The 19,596-nt window shown below is 41.2% G+C and overlaps 1 protein-coding gene across 3 annotated transcripts in view; it reads left to right on the plus strand.

The window, feature by feature from the left end:
* LAMA1 (laminin subunit alpha 1) overlaps window positions 1-19,596 on the plus strand; it is a 168,478-nt gene that overhangs the window by 38,903 nt on the left and 109,979 nt on the right. The window lies entirely within an intron of this gene.

Consider the following 19,596-nt stretch of genomic DNA (forward strand, 5'->3'; position numbering starts at 1 on the left):
CTTGATTGTGTGGTGCCATGGAGATGCGTAAAGTGTAATTGGGCAGTATGCTTTCATAATTTACAAAGTAGAAGGTCACAGCATTGAGGATGAAATGTTGTTCCTAGTCAAGCACCTGACAAATTCCACACACTAAATAAATGTGAGCTTCCTTTCCTTCTGTCATATTTGTAGTCCACAAGTGACTTTGAAGTCCCAAAGATCTTTAGATATCACCGAAGAAAGGTTAACCAAGAACTTGATATAATCTGGTTGGAGTTAGCTAGTAGCAGAAGGCTGAAGGATGCAATTATGCAGATGTTGAGAAATACATTCTTAAGTCAAAAACGATTTTTTTTCCTAGTTAGAAAAGTACATGGCCTCATGGTAGAAAAATTAGAAGGTTCAGGTAAGTGTAAAGAGGCAGAAAACCTTATAATCCCTTCACTCCAAAACATCAGCATATTGCTTTTAGGCTTTTGCATGGATTTCTGTGTATTTAATAATGCTGCAATAATGCTATCATGTATAACAGATTTATTATGGGTGTTACATCATCAAATCCTCATACTCACACTATGAGTATGGTCTTATTATGATCTCCTTTTGACAAATGACAAGACTGAGACTTAGGGAGTTCAGGTAACTTGCTCAAGAGTAGAACTCACTGGGGTTCAAGAGCCTGGGATCTGTCTTCATCAATGGGCAATACGATCCCTTCAGCTGAAACTTTTGACATATATGTTTGTGTCCTGATGTTTTATTAACTTTGTAGCATTTCCCAACATAGCTAAAACTCATCATTAATAATTTTTGAAAGTACATTAATATTCTTCTACATGGTTTACCCATCACTTGCATAAGAATCCCCATGCCTGACATTTTAGTTATTTTCTGTTTCTGTTATGGGTAATAACTGGGTTAAAAGAAAGAGTGTGATCTCATATGTATGCCAATGAAGTAATACAGTGAATACAAATCAGTTTCAAGGTTCATACTGCAAGTTTGTGTTTAGTTTTATTTTGATGATCCCATTAAAAAGGAATATTTATTGCCTGTATGTGTATAGGAATCTATACATATACCTTGCATATGAACATATATGTATTATATATATATATATATATATATATATATATGATATGTATGTGTAGGACTTACACAGTTGACCCTTGGACAGTGTGGGGGTTAGGGGTTCTGACCACCTGTGCAGTTGAAAATTCATGTATAAGTCAACTACTGACCTGCTGTTGACTGGAAGCCTTATCGATAACATATAGAATTTAGAATCATATAGAACTTATAAAAATATATAATATAGAATTATATACAGTAGGTATAGAATCTATATATGGCATATTAAATCTATACATGTATATATTGTATACATATAATCTATGTATTGTGTACTTATATACAATGAATATATATAGGAATCTATATTTGTGTACATACTAACATAAGTATAGGTTATAGATTACAAAGCATTTTTTTCCTCATCCATATTATTTTATCTGTTCTCCCCCGAAGTCCTGGAATACAGATGGTCTCTTTGGAGGTAAGCACATTGCAGCACAGAGTGGTTCACTGGCTCACCCAGGGTTAAGTGGCTGTATGTACTGAAGCTGGGATTGGAAATCGGGACTTCTGGTTCCTTCCACACTATGCTACTGTCTCACCTCATTTGTTCCTGGTCTCCTATCACTGTTTTCCTGTTACGGGGAGACTGGCTGGATCTCATAGAATTTCCTCCTGATGTGGGATAGTTCAGGGTCTTCCTAAACCCTTCCCTTGTTTCTCTTTCTTCATGTTGCCACTCAGGGGGTCCTTTCCCTACGGTCACTGGTAGATTTGGGTGCTAGCGGCCATGTGTTTTTTGGCCAAGAAGCAGGAAAATGAACCAATGTGTTGTACTCTCCCTCGAAAATTTTTAAAACCTGGGAAAAAACTGTCACTGGGAGGTGGTCAGATTTGTGAGTCAAAATTTGTAATGTTCGTTTAGAAGATAAAATATGTTTCGTAAAAAAAGGAAATGTTTCCTATAGCACTGAAAATAAAACTGCCTTTTGAAGCAGCGCTTTATTTTCTGTGTAGGTTTAATTAGGAAGTGGCACTTTGTTGTGGGAACATAATCACAGAAGGGCCTTTGTTTTATACGAACCTTTAAACAATAGCTGCTTGTTTGCCGGGTTTTATAAAACCTCATTAATTTGGATGTCTGTTGTTTTTTCCCTAAAATTTCTGAAAAATTGACCAGAACTAGATTGAGGTTTATTATTGTGTCATATCCAAATAGAAGGTGTTTGCTAAGCACACTGACAGGGTAAATAAGAAAAGAACAGGCAGATTTCACAGTCTTCAGAGGGAAAATCTTGAAAGATTTTTAGAACAAGAATTGCATGTAAGTTGGAGTTTCTCATTGCAGGGGAGTCTTGGCTGTTCATTAAAAGAGGTCAGGCAAAGATCCTTCCTGGAAACTGTGGTAGGAATTATTGTTAACCGTATACTTGCATTGATTCAAAATGATTCATTCTGTTTCAATTTTCTGTTACTTTATACTCAACCAATTTCGCATGTTAAGTTTTTCTTGAATTTGTTTGGCAAAAAGAATAGATTGGAAGAAATCTTAAGCTCTTCATTGTGGTCTGAAGTAAGCCACACAAAATCCTTGTCCCTCAGGCATTTTTATCTTTTTCATCCTGTTCTCTGTGAAACTGCTACTCTCGTAGATAAGTCTTTCTTTTGTTTTCCTATTTTTATTATCTCATTTTATTGTTTCATACGCAACTTCTCCAGTTATCTATTGTGTATCTAGTGTGTAAGAAATCACAGCAAAACCTTTATGCCTTCAAACAGCAGCATTCATTATATTTATCCCAGTTTCTATGGGTGAGTATTTCAGGAAGGGCTTGATTGAGTGGGTGTATGGGTAAGGTTGCAGGCATGGGGGTTGGAGGTGGGGCAGCTGGGGAGGAGGTGCTGAGGCAACTAGGAAGAGGGGTCTGGGCAGCTGGGAAGAGGGTACTGGGGCAGCTGAGAAGGGGGTGCTGGGGCAGCTGGGGGCTTCATGTGGTCTCAAGACCTCTGTGTGGTCTCTCCATGTGGGCTGGTGTGGGCATCCTCATAGCATGGCAGCCTTAAGGCAGAATGCCTACATGGCAGTTCAGGGCTCCAGCACAGATGTTCCAGAGAAAGTTCCAGAAGTCGTGTCCCCACGTAGACCTGGCCTCCAGAGTCACGTGGCAGCACCTCCCTGGGCGCTATGGGCCACCCAGTCGTTGCAGTCATGGGAGATTCAAGTAGAGGAAACAAGGAACCCCCCCAGCCTGTCAGCGGGGGAGGGGGAAACAGTTGGAGGCCTGTTGTAAAACTGCGACTGCCTCATACTTCTGACAACGCCTGTCTCTGAGGGGCTTCTTCTGCCAGCCTCCCACAGCTCGTCTTAGGTGCCATGCCTTTATCTTTTGGTGTCCTAAAGAGCTATAGGATCAAATGGGGACACAAATACTATACCTTGAATTGTTCAATGTTCCTGGCAGGTGCGCTGAATAAGTGACATTAACTGAGACCAGGCTTCAAGGACTGTACAGACTTCTGTTTCTTGACAAGATTTATTTTTTTTTAATGTTTATTTATTTTGCGAGAGGGAGGCCGAGAGAGCAAGTATGAGTGGGGGAGGGGCAGAGGACGAGGGGGAGAGAGAATCTCAAGCAGGCGCCTCACTGTCAGCACAGAGCTTGATCTCAGGATGTGTGAGATCATGACCTGAGCCAAAAGCAAGAGTGAGACACTTAACCAGCTGAGCCACCCAGGTGCCCTGACAAGATTTATTTTTGAGCTTTATCATTTATGTATTATCAATAGTTTGCTGAACAGTCAAGCATAAGCATATTGCCATTTAGCACATTTCGCTTAGCATCCCCAGCCCCTTATTTTGTTTTGAAAGTCAGAGGATTGGCCTCACTAATACAGTATGTCTTACTCAACAGGGCTTCTTAGACTGGGCCTTGGTGAGGATTCTGGGAAATCGGTACAGGTTTTGAGACCCTGTCTCAATATACTTTTCGTGTCCCCAATTATTTTGACTTCAAAATACAGTTTTTTTGTATATGTATGGAAAGAGAGAGGTCTGTTCTGAAATCATTATTTCTTCCTGTTATAAAGATAAGTTTTAATTTCTGAAGAAATACTTCTTTGGAAAATATGGTGCCATTGGAATCCATTCTAGCGTTTGCTGGGTTTTTATTTCTTTCTTTTTACTTAGTGATCTACTCAAACTGCAGCATCTTTATCCTTAAAAATAAAGCTGGGACAACTAGGAAAAAACAAAGGAGCTCATGAATACCTCAGCTGTACCTCAAAATAGCTCTTGTGTTTTCAATGTCTTCAATTGACCTTTTCTCTGTGCAGAAACATCCTTTATTTTGATATAGAAGTGGAAATTTTTTAAATATAAAAAAATACAAGGCAAAAAGTTTCTAAAAAATCACTTGTGATATTAATTACCAGGAGTTACCTTTTTTTTTAGATTTTTTTTTTTTAATGTTTGTTTGTTTCTGAGAGAGAGACAGAGTGTGATCAGGTGAGGGGTAGAGAGAGGGGGAGATACAGAATCCGAAGCAAGCTCCAGGCTCTGAGCTGTCAGCACAGAGCCTGACTCGGGGCCTGAACTCACAAATCGTAAGATCATGACCTGAGCCTAAGTCGGACACTTGACCGACTGAACCACCCAGGTGCCTTAGGAATTACCTTTTGATCTATTCCATCCTGGGTGAGAACACGGTATATATTTAATAATTCATGATCTCTGCCTATTGGGTGCTAGGGCCTCAGGATTCCTCGATGAACAAGACAGTGATGGCATTTGGGGAAAACCCTTAGCACAGAGAAGGTACGCAACAAACAGTGGCTTCCTTATATATTGGTTGTTATCACTGCTGCTTTGATTGTTACTTAAGGCCGAGTCTGGCCTTCAGGGCCTCTGGTCGTGGGGGAAATGGGCAAGTAAGCAGACCTCTTTGGTCCTGTGGAATAGGGGTTGAGGGTGCTTGGCGAACATAAGGAAGGGAAGCTTAGGGAATCAGGGAGACAACCCAAATGAAGGGAGTGAAGGAAGGGAGCAGGGAATGAGGAAGGGTACACAGGAGAGCAGCTAGGGAAAGGCATGTTTATGGAGCTAAAATAGTACATTCAGTCCTGTAATAAATGTCTTCTTTCATTTTTCCTGTTGATTGAGATACAGTTTACACACTGTGAAATGCACCCATCGTAAGGGTATAGTTGGGTGGGTTTTGACACCTACAGACACATGTGTAAGCCACAGCCTTATCGAAATACAGACCGTTTCCACGGCCCCACCACCTCCCCCTGTGCCTTCCCAGTCTGTGCTCTACCAGCCCCTCCCCCTCCCACCACCAACTCCTCTGGAAGTTTCTCACTTTATTTATTTATTTAAAAAAAAATTTTTTTTTTTAATGCTTATTTATTTTTGAGACACAGAGAGACACAGCATGAACGGGGGAGGGGCAGAGAGAGAGGGAGACACAGAATCGGAAGCAGGCTCCAGGCTCTGAGCCATCAGCCCAGAGCCTGACGCGGGGCTGGAACTCGCGGACCGCGAGATCGTGACCTGAGCTGAAGTCGGACGCTCAACCGACTGAGCCACCCAGGCGCCCCAAGTTTCTCACTTTAGATTAGCTTTTCCGGTTATATAATACACGAATGGAATTAAACAGTGTGTCATTTTGTCTGGCTTCTTTTAGCGTGCTGTGAGACGCAGCCACAGGTGCTGGTATTAGTGGCTTGTTCTTTAATTTCTGGGTAGTATTTTACTTCGTGAATATGCCAACATTTGTTTTATCCATCCTCTTGTTGTGTTGTTTGAGTTATTCCAGTTCTTTTTCTCAACACCTGTTTTATTTTATTTATTTTTTATTGAGATGTAATTGACAACACTGTAAAAGTCTGAGATGCACAACTTGGTTTGATATATTTCTTATCACAGTATGATTACTACAGCAGCGTTAGCCAACACTTCTATCGTGTCATGTAACTATCATGTCTTTTTCGTGTTGAGAACAATTAAGCTGTAGTCTCTTAGTGACTTTGAAGTTTATGATAAAGTATTGTGGACTGTAATCTCTGTATTATGCCTTAGATCGAAGAACTTATTTATGTACTAGTTGCCTTAGTTTTTGACTACTGTCAATAAAGCTGCCACGAACATTCTCATACACATCTTTTTCTGGACCTATGTTTTTGTTTCTCTAGGATTGGAATTGCATAGCCAGAGGATATGTCAGTATTTGACTGTAAGACATTGACAAACCACTGTCCAGAAAGTGTCTCCAGGCAATAACCTCGTCTCCCCGGAATCACTGTCCTGTGCTTCCTGCTGTCCAATTCTTTAAAAACTTTTTAATGTTTGTTTTTGAGACAGAGAGAGACAGAGCATGAGTGGGGAAGGGTCAGAGAGAGAGGGAGACCCAGAGTCCAAAGCCAGCTCCAGACTCTAAGCTGTCAGCACAGAGCCCGATGTGGGGCTCGAACTCACAAATCATGAGATCATGACCTGAGACAAAGTTGGGTGCTTAACTGACTGAGCCACTCAGGCCTCCCTAATTTTTTAGAACCACTCTTTTGTGTACTTTATCCAGTTTTCTAGTTGTTTACTCCGGGAGGGCCAGGCAGTACCAACTTCTTCTTCATGGCCATCTTCGAAATTCCTGTAACAATATTTAATGACAGAATAATAGGTCACCATCTGGGTACATGATAATTTATTCAACCTGTTCCCATTGTTGGACATATAAGGCATTTCCAATTTTATAAAGTCATGCTGCAACAAATGTTTGGATATTTTTATGACTGAAGGTCTGATTATATTTTAGTGTAGATTCCGAGAAATGGGATTATTGGATCAAAGAGCTTAAACATCTTTGAAATGTGATCTTTTTTCTTTTTTTGTGAGAGAGAGAGAGAGAGGATGCAAGTGAGTGAGGGGCAGAGAGAGAGAGGGAGAGAGAGAGAGAAGCAGGGCTCGTCCAAAGCAGGGCTCGAGCTCACCTGAAGTGAGCCCGAACTCATCAACGTGAGATCATGACCTGAGCCGAAGTCGGATATTAACCAACTGAGCCACCCAGGCGCCCCTCAAATGTGATCTTCACTGCCTTAGTTTTTCAGAAATATTTGTTATTTTATATGCTCTCTGACAGTGAGTGTGTGTGTCTCACAACCCCTCAGCAGCTCAGAGATTAACATTTCCCTTCGATTTTTGTTCTCTGCTAATCGAATAGCAGAGCATCTACTATTTGCTTGTTTATTTGTTATTATTTGTTCATGCATTTATTCAGATGTAACATATACTTATTGATTTATGTCACTGTATTGGACATATATTTGGGGGCACTGGGCTGAATTCAGATGCTTAAACAATGTTTATTTGTCCTTGTCTATTACCTTCACAGGTATAAATTATGTCATGATTATTCATCTCTACAGGAGCCATCAAATTGCTTGTAACATGGTAGTGACACTCTTAGATATTTGAACATCCGTGCAAGAGGCAGGACAGAATTTTCAACTCCTATTGTAACCAAACAGCAAAAAGTTGAATTAATTCTAAATATTGTTTGGGGAGGTACCACTTGTCAGAAGAATCACTATGGCACTTGAGAAAAGTAACTAAAACTCTGATAGTGGTACCTTCCAGCCATAGTGAGCATCTTATAAAGTGTTTTCCTATGCATTATTTCACACTACGCTTACAATGTGGAACAAGTAAAGAACATATCGATTCGTATTCACGTTCTTCGTTGTGAATAATGCAGTGGGACAATAGAACACGCTCTGGATTTATCATTTTAAGCCTGACTTGTGGAAAACATCAAATCTAGTTTTATAATTCTCTAGATGATAAGAAGTTAAAATGTGTTACCTGGGGGAGAGTGAATCTGGAAATCTTGCTCTGTGAGCATTATTCTTGGTGAGATGACAGACAAAGTTGCCAGAGCAATAAAGGTAGAAAATCCCTAGTGACCCGGACAGCAGCCTGTTTATGCCAGTGCACTTCCTGAGGCCTGGGATCCCTTTGAGATTTGTATCCAGATACTTGGAGGGCACTGGCTCCCTCTGGCCTGCCCTTTATGCGCCATAAGGTACGGAAATGAAGTCTGGAAAAGCTGTGTGATCAAATTAAAACCTGCAGATTATTAGCTGGGGAGTCACAGCTGTCCACACCGGATATCCTGAGAAATTTGGTGAAGTCTTAAAACCACCCATTAGCCAACTGGGGTGGTTTAAGCTTTCTTAGAGTGATAACTATGATAGTCATGTGTAAATAGTTTGTTTTTGACAAAGTAATAGACTTTATTTTGCAGAGAAGTTTTCTATTTATAGGAAAATTGAGTGAAAAGTATAAGAGTTCCCATATGCCCCCCTCTATAATAGTTTTTGATCAACTTTGGACTCTTAATCATAGTTTTTAAAAGTAAATCAAGTGACTGATGTAGTACATATTCACAAGTTTCTAAGAACTTTCCCCCTCATATGTAGAGGGTGACTGAAAATTGTCATCCGTCTTATGATTTAAAATTTTCTCTTTTCTGTAGTGTTTTATGGCCTGTTATCAGAGGATATTTACCTTTATTCTTCATACAGTAGAAGAAAGCCAGTAATGTAACCAGGCAGTAGGCCTCCACTGAGGTGGCCACTATTCGGGGTTATTTATTGCTTTATACCAGATTTACCTACGGGCCAGGCAGGAAACAGCGCTTCCCAGAAGTCAGCTCGTGGTTCAGGAAGTAGCTCCAGGGAGGAAAGCAGTCTGTCTGAACTGTGGGTCTTCAGTCAAGGCATCGCCAGGGCCTCCTTCCCTTCTCCAACCTGAGTGGTTTGGGGCTTGGATTTTATATTTTGTGAAGTACCATCATGACAGAAACAAGGTCATGGGAAAGATGAGATTCCCGATGTCCCTTCTGAGCTGTTTGCTTGACCTCCACGTGGCTTCATGGGCTTCTCCAGAGTTCCCTGACTGGAAATAATGTGTTCTACTCACGTGCAATTTAGAAACCTCCATCTTCCAGGAAAAGTTGAATCTTCATGCCATTTACTTTTCTCTCCCTATTTTCCCATCCTTTTTTTTTTTTCTTGTGGTAAAATATACATAAAATTTGCCATCGTAACCATTTTTTTTTAAGCGTGCCATTCAGTGGCATTAAGTACATTCACACTGTTGTGAAACCATCACCACTGTTTACCTCTAGGTGAATAATCCAGTCTCTATGAATTTGACTTTTAGGTGACCCATATGAGTGGAAACATGCAGTATTTATCCTTTGCATCTGGTTTATTTCACTTAGCATAATGTCCTCAACGTTCATCCATGTTGTGTTACGTATTAGAATTTCATTCCTCTTTAAGGCTGAATAGGGACATCCCAGGGTTTGTTGACCCATTTATCCATTGATGGATATTTGGGTTATTTCCATCTCTTGGGTATTGTGAGTAGTGCCACTATAGACATTGGTATATTGGTATCTGTTTGAGTCCCTGCTTTCAGAAGTGGGATTGCTTGGCCATATGGTAATTCTATGATTAATTTTTTGAGGACTGTCTTCCATACTGTCTTCCATAATGGCTGCACCATTTTACATTTTCACCACATTTTTCTTAAGTAAACAACAGCCATCCTGCATGAGACACTTATTTAGATATTTTTTTTTTTTTAAAAAGCTTTAAGTGTGATCATTTAAATGTGATAACCATCCATTTGATGCCTGACAAGTGATAGATGCTCAGTGAAGTTAGATGTATCTAAAGAAAAATGACAATCTTTAAATAGGACATAGACCAAAGAATGAAATCTTGCAAAAACAAAAAATAAAATGCTTTCTAATTTCTCTAGTGCTAAAACTATAAACGATTCGGCTAGATTTCGTGACCAAAGGAAAGAAACACATAATTATTGTTTCTAGGAGTTGTAAATGTGTAACTAATAGGTTAATGTTTAGTGGAGTCAGTCAAGTGCAGATTTACACAGCTTTTCTGGATGGTATCGCGAGTTGGATTTGGGAGGCTTAATGATTAGGAGCCCCTTTTACTTTCATAGGGTGTGATGACACTGTTTTCTCATGATTAGTGATGAGAAGGGATCAGAAGCACGCAAACCGTTGCGAGAACGACTAGGGCACCATAGGCCATTGGGAGTTCTCGCAGATGAAGTGGAAAGAAGTTGATTTCCAAATGTTTGTAGCTGAGGAAAGAAGGGGGAAGTGCGGGTTGTGGGGCCATGTGGGACAGACCTGTTCCATCTTCCAGAGGTGGATAGAGGGTCCTGCCAGAGTTGGAGAGCTCTGCCTGACCTCTTTGTGTTTTCTTCAAACTTACATTTGACTTTTTAGAAAACCCTTTGGGGCACCTGGGTGGCTCAGTCAGTTAAGTGTCCGACTCTTGGCTTCAGCTCAGGTCATGATCTCAGTTTGTGAGTTCTAGCCCTGCATCCGGCTCTGTGCAGACAGCATGGAGCCATCTTGGGATTCTTTCTAACTCTTTCTCTGCCCCTCCCTCGCTCATGCTCTCTCTTTCTCAAAATAAATAAATAAATTAAAAAAAAAAAAAAAAAGAGGGGCACCTGGGTGGCTCAGTCGGCTGAGTGTCCAACTTCGGCTCAGATCATGATGTCACAGCTTGTGAGTTCAAGCCCCGCGTCGGGCTCTGTGCTGACAGCTCAGAGCCTGGAGCCTGCTTCCGATTCTGTGTGTGTGTCTCTCTCTGCCCCTCTCCCACTCGTGCCATGTCTCTGTCTCTCAAAAATAAATAAACATTAAAAAAAAAAAGAAAGAAAAAGAAAACTCCTTAAGACCCACTTGACCTTTTCTCTTTTTGGTCTTGGCCTTCACTACATCAGTGTCACCATCTCTCCCAATTTCCCAGCACCCACATCCAGTTCCATTATGTTTTCACCCCTGCTGACTCCGCAGCCCCCTGGTTCAAGGTCCTCTAATGGTCTAAAAGTTTGAACATGGTGTCCTTCCCCGTCTCCCCCCTTCTGTCTACACCCAAGTTGGCCTGGCCTCCTGCCATTTCTACACCACTCTGTGCTCTGGCCCCGCAGGGTCTTCACTCCTTGTCCCTCTGCTCCTTCTCTTGCTTTACCTCGACATCTCCTCCTCAGGCCTCCCCTCTTTTCAGAGAAGACTTCCCCGACCACCCCATCTTCTCCAGTGTAGGCTGGCCTCCCCTGCCACAGCCAGACACCTTCAACACCTTCTGTCTTCCTGGGGGCTTGGCCAACCTCTGTCTTGTCCATCAGGGCATCCAGCCACGCTAACCATGTCCTCCCCTTCCCCGCTGTACTGGTTGCACCTGCCCCATACAGTCCCTGTCACAAAGCAGACACTCAGTCAGTGTTTATTGAATGAAGCTCCAGCGAAACGTTGTTAGGGAGCACTCCTTGCTCCCGTCCTCATGTGTCCCTATGGGGAGCACCTCTGAGAATGACATCTCTGCTTCTCTGCCTCTCCCTTCTCCTCCCCTGGAGAGGAGCAGGTGTTTGTCTAGCTGACTGAAGAGCTGACCCAGGTAGGGCCACGTCCCTATTCTTCTCTTGTTGGGCAGGTTGTTCATAGGACACAGGTTCCTGACCCACAGGGCAAGGTCACGGGACGGGTGTGCACATGTCCACTCCGCCCGTGACGCAGAGCCACACAGACCACTATAGCTACCCATTGAAGCCGCAACCTCCATTTTTTCCCTTTTTCTGGACTATCGCTGACTTCTTTCTTCAGTCTCTGTGACAGATTTCTGAGCCTACTTCACAGTGAGTAGGGGAAGAAAGGGAAATTATTTATTGCCACTTCTGCTCCAACATAAATCAACGGGAGGCTGCATTTTGGGGAAAAGCCTAATGTAATTTTGAAGGCTATGAGATTCATAGGTGAAAAACTGGTGGAGGTTAGGAGTCAGGGGATAGGAAAGGTGCCTTTTGTATTTCTTAGGTCTGAGAGTGACCAGTACGTGCATCTCACAAGCGGGTTTGTCTCATTGTAGGGGTGCCGGGCCGTCACAGGACACAGAGTGGGAAAAAGGGTGAAGATCTCCACACAGGGCATTGGGTGACACGCCTCGTTGTGCTTTTGAGGTAGTTCCGACTAATCTTCCACAAAATTTAGCAACAGCGTTCCAGAACACTTGGCAACATTGAGCACTGGGAACAATTATGTGGAGGAATGCACTGACACAGGGAATGAAAACTAACATCTTACTTTCCAGTTTTGACCTCTTCAAGTAGTATGACACTTTTCCTTTGAAATACTTGCTAGTCGTCCTTAAATGGAAACTGTGACATGGGACAGCTTACTGACTGTCCTTTTTAAAATAGCTTTTCTAGTTGATGAAACACAGAACTGCTTCTGACAGATGTTTTGCGTATCGCTTCCCCATCCTCCGATTGCTGGTTATAAGTTACCGTTTCCTTTTTAGACAGGCTCATATCTCTGTGCTCTCCGTTTGTTGGTGACCATCTTTATTATTTTGGCTTTTCCTCGGTGTCTACTTGAAGCATCTGGGCTTGGTTCAAAAGTGGGCCATTCCTCGTTTTTCTGAGACACGAATCTTAAAGTTAAGGAAGGAAACCTACTTGATTTAAATTTGTCACTACCGGTAGCCAAGTCCCCCCATCCCAGTGAAAAGAAAAGGCAAGAAAGAAAAGAAAGCAGAGGGCAGATCGGGATTTTGATGTGTTCATTTTGCATTTCTAATGACGGCACCAAATTTAAAGGAAAAGAAATCTAGTTTTATTCCAGAATGCTCTTCTCATTCACAACGCTGTTTCCTTCTGTCTGTTAATTTTGTATACAGGTCCTAAAATGAAGAGAGATCAGTAAAACAGCCAACTAAAATATGGTAGAAATGACATTGTAAGGTGATTGCCCGTAAGAAGTTTACCTAAAAAGTGCATCGCACGTATCCTGTGTGTCAAGTAACCTAAGCCCCAAACTCCCCCTGCTGCTTCCCATGATTATCAACTGATTAGATGCGTGAGTGATGGATACTCTAAAACCAGCAGAGGTTCATATCTGCGGTAGTAGTCAGCCTTCTGGTAAATAATAACCTCTTTATTCCTGAGTAGTAAATACTAATTCAAATGGTCATTCTGAATTTCATATCCTAATAATGTCCCAAGAAATAAAGCTTACAAAGCACAAATTCACTACTTTTTGGAGGGATAATTGGCAATATTACTTATCAAATGCACTTAACTTTTAAAAATATAATTTAACCCATAACCCCAAACTCTTTTGTCGGCAAAAAGCTCTTTTCCATCACATTAGAAAGAAAACGTTCCTCCATTCACTGTGTAGTGACCGTCGCGGAGGCAGGTCAGTGCTTGTATGGAGAATTTCCAGAGGGGATCCTGCGCGGTATCTGGGTCCCTGCGGATTACGTGGCCCAGCAGAGAGAAGTGGAACTTTCTGTGGAGATGAGATACTTCACTTCTCCATGTACGTTGGAAATTAACCTCCAGTGTTGGAGAGTTAGGCTCTCTGTATTTTTCAGATGCCTGTCCCTGAGGTGGATTTAATATGTTTAAGATGGTGGCCCACGTGAAAATTCCTGTCTGGATTCCTCTGTAGAAAGTGGTGTTTGATGTACGTCTACTTTATTTATGTGACACTGTTTATGTGCATTCCAGTGATCATTAACAAAGGCCACTTGGCGGAAAACCGTGATGAAGGTGGATTTTGAAATGGCTGTATCAGCTGCAGGTTTGGCAAGACCGCAGTGGCTCTGAGTCTAGTGAAAACTGCTTCATCAGCTTGTGTTCAGCCAACCTTACGTGGAGACAAAAGGCAGTTTAGTCAACCATGCAAAAAACCAAAAGCAACAAAAAAAAAAAACCCTAAAGAAACACAGGACTATCACAGATTTCATTAGGGCAAATGTTTAAGATTCTATATACTAACATAGAATCCCTCACTTGTTCTGTTATGTGTTAAGTCCTGTTTATCAATGCACAGTTCGTGAATTAGAACTTGTATGAATTTGCTAGGCCTGTCATAGCAAATACGAAAGACGTGGTGGCTTAAACAACAGAAGTTTAGGGGTGCTGGCGGCTCAGTCAGTTAAGTGTCCGACTTCAGCTCAGGTCATGGTCTCATGATTTGTGGGTTCAAGCCCCGCATCGGGCTCTGTGCTGACAGCTCGGAGCCTGGAGCCTGCTTCGGATTCTGTGTCTCCCTCTCTCTCTGCCCCTTCCCTGCTCATGTTCTGTCTCTCTCTTCAAAAATAAATAAACAGTAAAAAACAAACAAACAAACAAATGCCAGAAATTTATATACTCAGAGTTCTGCAGGCTAGAAGTCCAAGGTCAAAATGTTGGCAGGGTTAATTTCTTCTGGGACTTATCTTGTTGGCTTGCAGATGGCTTCTTACTGTGTCCCCACATGGTCCCCCTTCGGTGTGTGTGCATCTGTGTCCTAATCTTCTTATAAAGTCACTGGGCATATTAGATCAGGGCTCATTTATATGACCTCATTTAACTTTAATTACCTCTTTAAAGACCCTGTCTGCGTATATAGGCACATTCTGCAGTCCTAGGGATTAGGACTTCAGCATATGAGTTTTAGGGACACAATTCAGTCAATAACACAGCTTGAGTGAGGACAGACTGTGTTTAAATGCTTCATGCATTCCTCTCCTCTTTTGCAGATTTATAGCTCCCAGTCCCTTTCTTGGTTTGTGGCTGGTTGGTTTTGTTTTGTTTTGTTTTGTTTTGTTTTGTTTTGTTTTTGTCTCCAATTTGGGGACCTTGAGGACTATTTATTGAGAGATTGTGAGAACAATGCCTAGCTTCACAGCCCAAGGTCTTGATCAAGATAAGAGTTAAACATTTCCTTCCTTGAAGGATTGTCCTGAAGTTTCTCCCTTCTGGTTCTCCTTCCATTTGGTGTCCTTTTCTTATGGTTAAGCTCTCAGTATGAAAGCTGACAAAGAGTTTAATGAAAATACAAGAACATGGTATTGAAATAATGGAAACACTAGGCTAGGACCCACCATTGCCCCAGCCTGGAACCTTGCCAGCTGTGGCAGTGTGGCATAGTGGTTGAGTACAGACTGCGTGGGCTCAAAGCCCTGGGCTACACATTTGAGTACCTGTGAGATCTTGAGATTACACAACCTTTCTGTGGTGCCTCGGTTTCCTCATCTGTAAAGTGGCGGAAATAACGGCATGTACTTCATAAGAAGAAGTTAGTGGTAGGATTAGAAAAGCTAATGATTCTAATGAAGCATTAATAATTCTGATAAGGCCTTTAGCATTGTCCTGGGCCACAGTAAGTGCTACATTAAGCATGAGCTGTCATTAATTTTTGTTTCTGGCACATTCTCCGTACCCTCCCATGGTTCATCCAGGAGTCTCACGACAGAAATGCCAGAGTTAACTGGAACAACTTCCACGGCACTTGTTTAGATATGAATGCACTGTCCAAGTGAATGTTAGGAATCTTTCATTTTTGTATCACAAAAAGGAAGTTCAGCAACCTTAGGTATGTGTGATCATTCGGGGACCAGCGCTCTGGAGGAGGTGTGGTGGCTGACTTTGGAGTCAGCCTGATTTCTACCTGAAATCTGCCTGATTTCTTATTGGAACCTACAACTCAGTAGTTGGTCTCTTACCGTCTCTATTCATCAGTTTTTAAATATGTAAAATGGAAGGGGGAGCACCTGGGTGGCTCTGTTGGTTGAGCATCTGACTTTTGATTTCTGCTCAAGTCACGATCTTGCAGTCTGTGAGTTCGAGCCCCACGTCGGGCTCCACGCTGACAGTGTGGAGCCTCCCTGGGATTCTCTCTCTTTCCTTCTCTCTCTCTGCCTCTCTCTCAAAAAAAAAAATAAATAAACTTTTGAAAAAAATATATTAACTGGGAACAACAATCATTGGGAATTCAAGGAGTTGTTTGGGATTAAATGAGATGACACACATAAAGCTCTTAAAATGTATGAAGTCATCCTATTAGCTCTTTCCATTTTTAAATGTGGAACTGGAAAACTGAAGGTAAATACAGTTCATTTCAGCTGTCTTTGTGAATTTCCTTTCCTTCTATCCCTCTCAAATGGGCTGCCCCATCACACTGTCTCACTGGGCACCTCCATTTTTTAAAGTCTAGTTTAACATAGTCACCAGTGGTGAAGGATCAAGGTTCCATGATCATGGAGTTCTACTCCTATGATGGAAATATTTGCAAAAGCAACTGGATAGGTAATGAGTAAAGAGGAAGATATTCTCCCTTCAATTAGTTTGGGCGTTGCTCTGAAAACCAGTAGAAGACAAATACCATATGATTTCACTCATATGTGGAATTTAAGAAACAAAACAGATGAATATATGGGGATGGGGGGTGGGGGGGAGAGAAGAGAGGAAACCAAACCACAAGAGACTCTTAAGGATAGACAACAAACCAAGGGTTGGTGGAGGAAAGAAGGTGGGGGATGGGCTGGCTGGGTGATGGGTATTAAGGAGGATGGGTGATGGGTATTGTTATGGTGGGTGTGGTATGTAAGTGATGAATCATTGAGTTCTACTCTTGAAACCAATATGGTATTGTATGTTAACTAACTAAAGTTTAAATTAAAAAAAAGAAAAGAAAAGAAAAACAGGAGGAACCTATGAAGGCAGAAATCTGTCAGGATGCTCCGGGAGAGCGCTGGATCTCTGAGAAGCTGGAAGTAGCCCGTCACCAAACTGTATAACAAACTCTGGATGTATTTCAGGACTAGTTCTAGAAGAGACAGTAAGATTTATTGGCAGGGACTTCTCAGAAGGGTTCGGTATTTCAGTAACATTAAAATATAGTAAGTCAGGGGAGCATTACATAAATAATGAGATATATGAATTATAAAATTGGGGGAAAGGGTTCTTTGCAATCACCACAAATAAAAATCATGAAGTTGTGTTCATGGGTGAGTTTTCTGGAGATGTTTACGCCAGGACAAAATAGTCTTTGCATCATTTTAATGTTTAAAGGTGGTCTTTATTGATAAAAAATGGTTCTAGATTTGTCAACATAGCCTGTTCAGTTCCCGTTCCAAGCATGAATAGCAGCTCCTCATTTTCCTCATTACTGAAACCTGAGAATATCGTTTTACTTCTACTGTGCTTTAGAAACAGTGGTTGCATTTTAAAAGGAAATAGCACATGAATACGGGTCATCAAAATATCAGACACACTTCTATCACTTGCAGACTAAGCTTGGTTGGAGGATGTTTCTTGCAGGTGAATAGAGTTACTATAATGAAATAGAATTGTCTCTCCCAGAGAATGAGTCAGTAGGTGAATGTAAAATTATATGGCTTATGGTGGGTTAACATTAGGAGCTCTTGTGTTCCTGGAATTGGTGAGGGCTAAGATGGAGAAGCTAAAAACAAAAACAAAAAACGCAGAGGCAATAAGACTCAGAATAAGCAAATTATAACTTCCTTCCCAAAGCATACACATATATATATGTACATACGCACAAATATATATACACATAAATGCTATATGTGTGTACACATTTATATGCGTATATTACATATATATTTTAAAAATAAAAAATATTTCACTTTGGTTTACAAAAATCACCTCTAACACTCTGGGTTACAGGAAATCTGGAGCAAATAGCAGTTTACACGGAAAAAGGCATTTTTTTGTATTGTTGCTTGCAACCCTAATCTAAGTTTACTAACAGAAGAGTGAATGCTTGCTAAAGAACAAAGGGCATAATATTTTTCCTATGTTTTCCCCAATTCAGAAAACATGCGAAATTTTGTATTCAGTTCATGGGAACTGCATTTTACAGTAAGGCTGTATTTCGGGCATCACGACAAGGCAATGAGGTCTTGTTAGGTGATGAATATCTTCAGGTAAATAGAAAGTTGACGCTGAAAACTTTGGATTCCAGAGGTGATATATGATTGGCATGTTCGACTGTCTGGAGGAGAGTTACAGGAAATGGAATCAGCATCTTTTCTGAAGCTCTGGGGCATGGAATTTATGAGGCACCTTGAGAATCAATACAGGGAAAGATCCCCTAACAGAGAAAATTTCCATAAAACAAAAGAACTATCTTCAGAGCAAATGAATTTCCTGCCACTGCAGTGTTCCAAGAGAGGCTGGTTGGTGGAGACATGATTCCTTTTTAGTGCTGAATTTGGGGCTACATAGCTACAAGAGCCCCTTCCAAACCCAAGATTTACCTGGCCCGTCTCCTCGTCCGGCTAGTGGTCATCAACATCCCCCTTTCCCCTCTATTCCTCCTCTACACTTTCTAATTTTATTTCCTTTTAAATGAATAGTTTTTAATCTTTCTGAGCAGTTTTTATGCTTACAGAAAAAAGACTGTAAAGTACAGGGTCCCATATCCTCCTCATTCCTCTGCACTGTTATTCACATCTTGCATTAGTGTAAAACATTCATTTTAGCTGACGGGCCGATGTGGATATATGGTTATTTACTAACTCCTTAATTTACATTGTTTCACTCTTTTGTGTTGCACAGTCTATGGATTTTAACACATGTATAATGATATGTGTCTGCAATTACAGTAGCAAACAGAGTAGTTTTGCTGCCCTAAAAATCCTCTTGGTCTCCTAGTTATCTCTCCTTGCCCCTAGCCCCTGACAACTACTCATCTTTTTACTGCCTCTGTATTTTTACCTTCTCCAAAACACCACATTTTTGGAATTATATCGTAGTAGCCTTTTCAAATTGGCTCTTCTGCTTAGCAACATGCATTTAAGTTTCCTCCATATCTTTTTGTAGTGTGAGAGCTTATTTCTTTTTATCACTGGAGATGTATCACCCTTTGTTTATTCACCAGTGGAAGTTTTCCATTCACTTATGTAAATACCAAGGAGTGCAGTTGCTGGGTTCTATGGTAAGAATATGTTTAGTTTTGTAAGAAACTGACAAACTGCATTCCAAAGCGGCCACCATTTTGCATTTCCATCAGCAATTAATGGGACTCCCTGTTGTTCCATGTCTTGTCAGCATTCAGTATTGTTCGTGCTTTGGATTTACGTCATTCAAACGGGCACACGCTTAGGGGACTGACTTTTCCCCCCTCATATTTAGATGTGTTATTTCCAAATTACTATAAGAAATACACTTAAGGGGTGCCTTGGTGGCTCAGTCGGTTGAGCATCCAACTATTGATTTTGGCTCAGGTCGTGATCTCTTGTTGGATGGAGCCCCGATCAGGCTGTGTGCTGACAGCACGAAGTCTGCTTGGGATTCTCTCTCTCTCTTTTTCTTTGCCCCTCCTGTTTGCAAGTGAGCGTGTGTGCTCTCTCTCTCTCTCAAAAATAAATAAAGAAAGAAATATATTTAGGCTACTATTTATGAAATATAATGTCACTATTATCCAGAATCCAGATGGAAAGACACTAGAAACAAGAGCCCAAGCACTGATTTAATATTAATACTGTTGATAATAATTATAATAATATAAATTTATTTGTGAGTCCTTTTTGCGTTTATTTGGAAAAGCAATGCCACCAGGAGAACATTCACAAGACATATTTCTGATCAATACTTCTATGCAATTACATTATGAGACGTTGGCGATCATCGTCTAATAG

This window comes from Leopardus geoffroyi, chromosome D3, assembly GCF_018350155.1.
Source record: "Leopardus geoffroyi isolate Oge1 chromosome D3, O.geoffroyi_Oge1_pat1.0, whole genome shotgun sequence".
NCBI lineage: Eukaryota > Metazoa > Chordata > Mammalia > Carnivora > Felidae > Leopardus > Leopardus geoffroyi.